The sequence below is a fragment of the Desmodus rotundus genome, chromosome 8 (genome assembly GCF_022682495.2).
Source record: "Desmodus rotundus isolate HL8 chromosome 8, HLdesRot8A.1, whole genome shotgun sequence".
NCBI lineage: Eukaryota > Metazoa > Chordata > Mammalia > Chiroptera > Phyllostomidae > Desmodus > Desmodus rotundus.
Window position 1 is genome coordinate 21178857 of NC_071394.1, and position 6000 is coordinate 21184856.

A 6000-nucleotide genomic window follows, 5' to 3' on the forward strand; every position below is an offset into this window, starting at 1 on the left:
AACAGTGAAACCAAGGAATCTCAAACCTCAAACCAAGATGTCTCAGAAAAGAGCAGTGTGGTATTTGTAAGAGAATTTAAATAGGAATGTGATGGGTTAAGAAGGAAGTGATTGAAGAGACCTTCCAAAATATCTTTTCTTAATATTATTTTGTTGAGGCAAAATAGTTTCTTCAACATTATAGGGAGTCATAATAGAGGTGTTCTTTCATAACTAAGAAGTGTGGGACTTCTGATTAAAAGTATTTCATATTTTGTTATTAAAGAATACCTAAAAAGCCTTTGGAGGGACTTCTGCTTCCAGGGAGATAAAATAGACATAATTTTCCCCACTTTTCCGGCTAAGTACAAGTAAAAATAAAAACCTTGGATACTATACATAAAACAAATGTAAGAAGAATCTCAAAGATAAAGAGAAGATGGGAGACTAGCAAGAAATCCAGAATCAACATAGTGGTGAGTACACTGGGTTTTCTTTTTGAGTCATGTATCCCAGACTTTGAGCCAATGAAGCTGATAACTCAGAAATAACAACGGGCACAGAAAAAAACAAACAAACAAACAAAAACCAAAAAGCCTGCTCTCTCTAGCCAAAGGACAAGAAGAAGGCAGTTTGGCAAGACAGGAAACTCTTAGAAAATAACTGTTCTGTTACAGCCAAACACAACAGAAAAAAATACTGTGCCCTCACCCTCACTTGTAAGAACAAAGGCCCAGTGGGAAATCTAGACTTCCACCCTAGAGAGACTAAAACGACAGGACACCAGGGTGGTGGCAGAGAAGGCTAAATAGAGGATTGAGTTGTTCTTCCCTCACGGTAGAAATAAAGCTCCCAGTTCCTCACAGTGTCAATGAAGACACTGGACTAATCAGCAGCAACAAAGTAGCCCCACCTCCACCCAATGGAGTAACATCAGAGGCAAGCTAGTAAGGAGTCAAGATTTTTACCACTTCCCAGTAATAATGAGTTGGAATGGCTGCCACTGTGTCCGTGGAGGAATGGTGGAAAGCTCGGATTCCACGCAGCAGTAACAAGGAGCTCCTCCCTCAGGTGACAATGGAGGCCAGTGGGAATCTGCACTTCTGCTCCCACCTGACAGTAATGAGGTAGCATTCCTCCTTCCTGTATCACAGGAAGCTCACTAAAAGAGAAGGTTTCAATAAGATCCAGGTTTTCATAACATAATACCCAAAATATCCAGATTTTAATCAAAACTCATGTGCACAGCGAGAACCAGAAAGACTTCAAACCGAAAGAAGAAAAGCAGTAAGTGCCAACATTGAGAGGAAAGAGGTGTCAGAATTATCTCTCCAAGATTATAAAGTAAACATCACAAAAATGCTTTGATAAACAATTACAAGCATACTTGAAACAGTTTTTAAAAAAATAGAGTCTCAGTAAATAAATAGAAGTATAATAAACAACCAAATGGAAATTTCACAACTGGAAAATATAATAATAATCAAAAGTTTAAAAGTTGATAGGCTTAACAGAAGCATGGAAATGCCAAAAAAAGAATCTGTGAAATGAAGGATGGAACAGTAAAAGTTTTTCAATACAAACAACAAAAAGAAAATAACTAAAAAAATCCTCAGTGACCTGGGGGACTACAACAAAAGATCTAACATTCATGTCATTGGAGAGAAAAAAGAAAACAAGAATGGAAAAGTACCTAAAGAAAGAATGGTGGAAAACTTCCCAAGTTCAACAGAAGACATCAACTTACAGATTCATGAAACTCAGTGAATCCCAAACAAGATAAATGTAAAGAAATCTACACCAAGACGCATTATAGTCTTTGTAAAATAAAGACAAAGAAAATTCTTGAAATCAGAAAGAGAAAAACAATATATCTATAGGAAAAAAATCAGTTCAAATATCAGATTTTCTAAATCAGAAACCATAGAGGTCAGAAGGAAATAAAACAACCTTTTTCAAGTGCTGAAAGATCTATCAATCCATAATCCTATATCCTGTGAAAATATCCTTCAGGAATGAAGGGGAAATCAGACATCGCAGATGAAAAAACTCTTAAGAGAATTTGTCTCTAGAAGGCCCACCCCCCTCCAAATGTGGCTGAAAGTACTCTAAACAGAAAGGAAATTATTTCTTAAAAGGAACCTTGGAGCATCAAGGAGGAAAAAAAATACAATAACCAAAAATATGGGTACATAAAATAGGCTTTCCTTCTCCTCCTAGTTTTCTAAATTAAGATTTAAAGAAAAAATTATAACACTGTCTGATGTTCTAAATGTATGTAGAGGAAATATTTGAGACAATTAATTATATTATAAACGTAAAGGAACACAGAGAAGGAAGGTTTCTATACTTTACTCTCACTGGTCAAATGAAGACAACAACAGACTATGTTACATTAGATAAATATAATGTTAACACCTAGAGCAAGTACTAAAAATTACACAAGCTCATACTCAAAAACGCAAGAGACACTAAAATTGAATTCCTGCAAAAAACAAATTCAAGTAGCCTACAAAAGACAGGAAAAGGAAAACAGAGATGAAACAGAACAAAGAGAAAACAAAATGACTTTTTCCCACACCCATGAGCATAATAGATGGGCGTATACAACCTCTTCCACAGATTCTATTCTGACCTCTGAGATCAGTTTCGAGTCACGTGACATTGCACCCCAAGGGGCTGGGTACTAAAACATCTGGCTGCTACACAAACGTGTTACACACAACTTGCTGAGGCCAAGTTCATTCAGTCCAAGGTGCCTTGCCCACAGTGAATGCAGAGAACATGACATTGTGCTGGACCAGGCCTCCTCTGCCCTCATGTAATTTACTGTCTCCTGGGAGGTGACTAACTCCACAGTCAGAGAGGGGATGGGAAGAATCTTTTTATTTTTCAAACTTATAGGGGCGAGGGAGTGGACATACACAAATTACAGACAATGAAACTGAGTAAATGTACCCTGTGAAATGCCTACAATAGTGAGAAATCAGATCAAACATTTAGAAAGACCCATATTTTTAAGAATGATGTTTCAAGAATCTAAACTTCCAAAATTGTTCATTACAGTATTCTTGTTTTTAAAAAAAAAAAAAAGTAAAAAATGCTGTTGGCATTGATATTGCAATATGGTTGACAGAAACCATGAGCAAAATAATTCCTAGCGATGTTCCTGCAGTTCCCTGGGCTTCGCTGACATGACAGGATAAATGCGTGGTTTTATTGAGGAAGTTGGTAGACGAGATTTGGTGGCTTTACAGAAAGGACTTGCTGTACAGGTACTAACAAGATAACAAATGGTCCAGGGTCCCCCTCAGTTATAAAACCATACTCAAAATCATAATCTCAGTCTGGGTGGTCTAGTGAAGTGATCCCGCCACTCCTCCTTAAGATTCCTCAAAAGTGGTGGCTACTTGCTCTCTTGGTCACTTATGATTTGGAGTATCTTGAAAACTGTTTATTATATCACTTTTAGCCTATTAATATCCCTATGGCGGAACTTAAGTTCTGTTCTTCAAAGATGTGATACCGACTTTAAGCAAATAATTATTTGCAATGGGAGGTTAAAATTTACATCCATTCATTTCCTCTAGTCCTAAGGTATTGACAGAAGATTTGAAATTGGACAATTAAAGAGCCCTTGATAACAACTTCCTATAATCCAGTATACCAATTATATAATTGAACCTTAATTTAAAAATCCACAGGATTTTTAAATTTTTCTACAGTTGTATTGAAACCCATTAAAACTAAACAATATTAAAATACTTCACAAATAAAAATATGAGGTGAGTGGGGCTTGGGAACATACACTTCCTTCCATCTAGTTGAGTCCCTGCCTCTTATTTCCCAGTAAGATTCTCAAGCTGAACATAGAGATCAGAAGGTAGATCTAAGATCTCAAAACTGGCTGTGGTGCAGGGCTAACTAGTTTAAAAAGAAAAAAAAGAATGTTGTTTCTCAAATGGCAAGTCAAAAATATTTGTGTTTCTTTTAAGGAATTTTAGGCATGTTTCCTGGCCCTTGCTTTTACTCTCTCTTCTTTGCCAACTTCCATGTAGGAAGGAGGCTGGCAGAAATGTTAACTCAGGTGGCCTGAGAAGAGAAAGCATGGATGTATGTGCCCACATAATTAACACATAGACTCACAGTCCCCACCCCCTGCATACCTGTTTTGTCCTTAGTTCCTTTTTTTTTCTTCTCCACCAACACTATCCAAGGAAACTTTGCGTGAATAGATTGTTAAGAAAAGCAATTACTGTGGAAGAAATTGCCCATTCCTCAGGGCTACCATAATGTGTTAGGAGCAGGGTGACTTCACATTGTTCGGACAGAATGGCAGGGATAACAGCTGTTGGTGACGGAAGAGAGCAAGGCTCCCAGTACTTTGGAGATGTATACTAGAGAGGGTAAAAGGTTTTAATATAATCATGGTAGTTTATGTTCTTGAACTCCCATAAATTTTTGTGAAAGATTCAAGGAAAGACTGAATTTCCTGTCTGTACTCTGCTTATTTAAACACCAATCTTACCCTGAGGGTAGAGGGAAAGATTATATAAAAGGTGCTAAGTGAAAATCCATGGAGGTGAATGTGAAAGAGATGAGGAAATGCCAAACTCCAGAGTTTAGTTGTGCCAGAGAGACATTTTTAATACACAAGTTGATATAAGTGTAAACAAAAGTAAACTTTTTAAATATTTTTGTTCACTGAAACTTTATCCAGTTCAATGCTGGCATCTTGAATCTACATGAGCATTATCTGTTTTATCCCAAGAGATTGAAAGGCAGAGATGAATTTATGGATTTCTAGGTGTGCACCCTTATTTTCAGACTCTATGTCATTAGAGATTGCTTCTTGCTTCCTGCCAGAATTGATATTCAGGGAGCATCTGAATAAAGAAAATTATATCTCTATGATGGAATACTATTCAACCATTAGAAAGGATGAAATACTACCATTTGTGAAGACATGAATAGAGCCTGAGAGTACCATGCTAAGTGAAGTCAGTCAGACTTAAGAAGGACAAGAACCACACAATTTCACTCGTATGTGTGATATGAAACACAAAGCAACAAATGAACAAACAAGCTCATAGACACAGACAACAGAATCGCGGTTACCAAAGATGAAGGGGAATGGGGGGGGACTGAGGAGGGTAAAGCGGGTCAAACATACGGTGACAGGAAACCAGACCTTGGGTGGTGAGCACACAACGCAATACTTAGATGAAGCAATAGAATTGCTCACTTGAAATGTATATGTCCCCCTGATAAATTCAATAAAAAGGAAGCATCCTGACATTTAGCTAATACGCCCCGAGAGCTTCCATGAATGTATGGTTCAATAACCTGTGTCCCAAATTCCCTTTTTCTGCACTCTCTCTTACCTGTGCCCAGCCGTGCACGGTGCTTCCGGATGGCAAGTTCTATTCTGATGTGGATGATGCACGGTCCCTCGCTTCTTTCTTTACTTTCTTCCTATGATGTAATAGTTAACAATTATTACAAAGCAAACTTATTCTGTCAGGTATTGAACACAGGAAATGGGAAAGCTCAAATTAAAAGTGAAGATCCTGATGTCAATATGAGATTCCAAGAAATGTAGAGTTTTTAGAATGACATTAGGAAGAGTTAGTCACCGCCCACCTGATATCAGTGACCAGAAGTATTAGATTACGCTATAGCAGGGGTGTCAAACTCATTTTCACTAGGGGGCCACATCAGCCCCACGGCTGCTTTCAAAGGGCTGAATGTAATTTCAACTCCCTATCAGTTAAGGAGTAGTTACATTTATACAGTCCTAAAATTATTTTGGCCCTTTGAAGGCAACCGCAAGGCTGACGTGGCCCCTGGTGAAAATGAGTTTGACACCCTGTGCTATAGGTTTAAAAAAAAAAACAATTCATCCAAAGGTTATTTTTGTCTATGGTTTAAAGTAAGACTGTAATTTTATTTTCCTGCTTCGAAGAGTCAACGCAGCTCGGAAACAGCTCTCTAGAGCAGTGGCTAAGGGCGTGGCCACTG

The 6000-nt window shown here is 37.8% G+C and overlaps 1 long non-coding RNA gene across 1 annotated transcript in view; it reads right to left on the bottom strand.

Annotated features, from left to right (window-relative positions):
* The window catches only part of LOC139441116 (uncharacterized), a 99027-nt gene extending 93479 nt beyond the window's left edge, over window positions 1–5548 (bottom strand). The window contains exon 1 of the long non-coding RNA XR_011651528.1: window positions 5364–5548. This is a non-coding gene — a long non-coding RNA (uncharacterized lncRNA). The remainder of the gene's footprint in view (window positions 1–5363) is intronic.
* Between the last annotated feature and the right edge of the window lie 452 nt (window positions 5549–6000).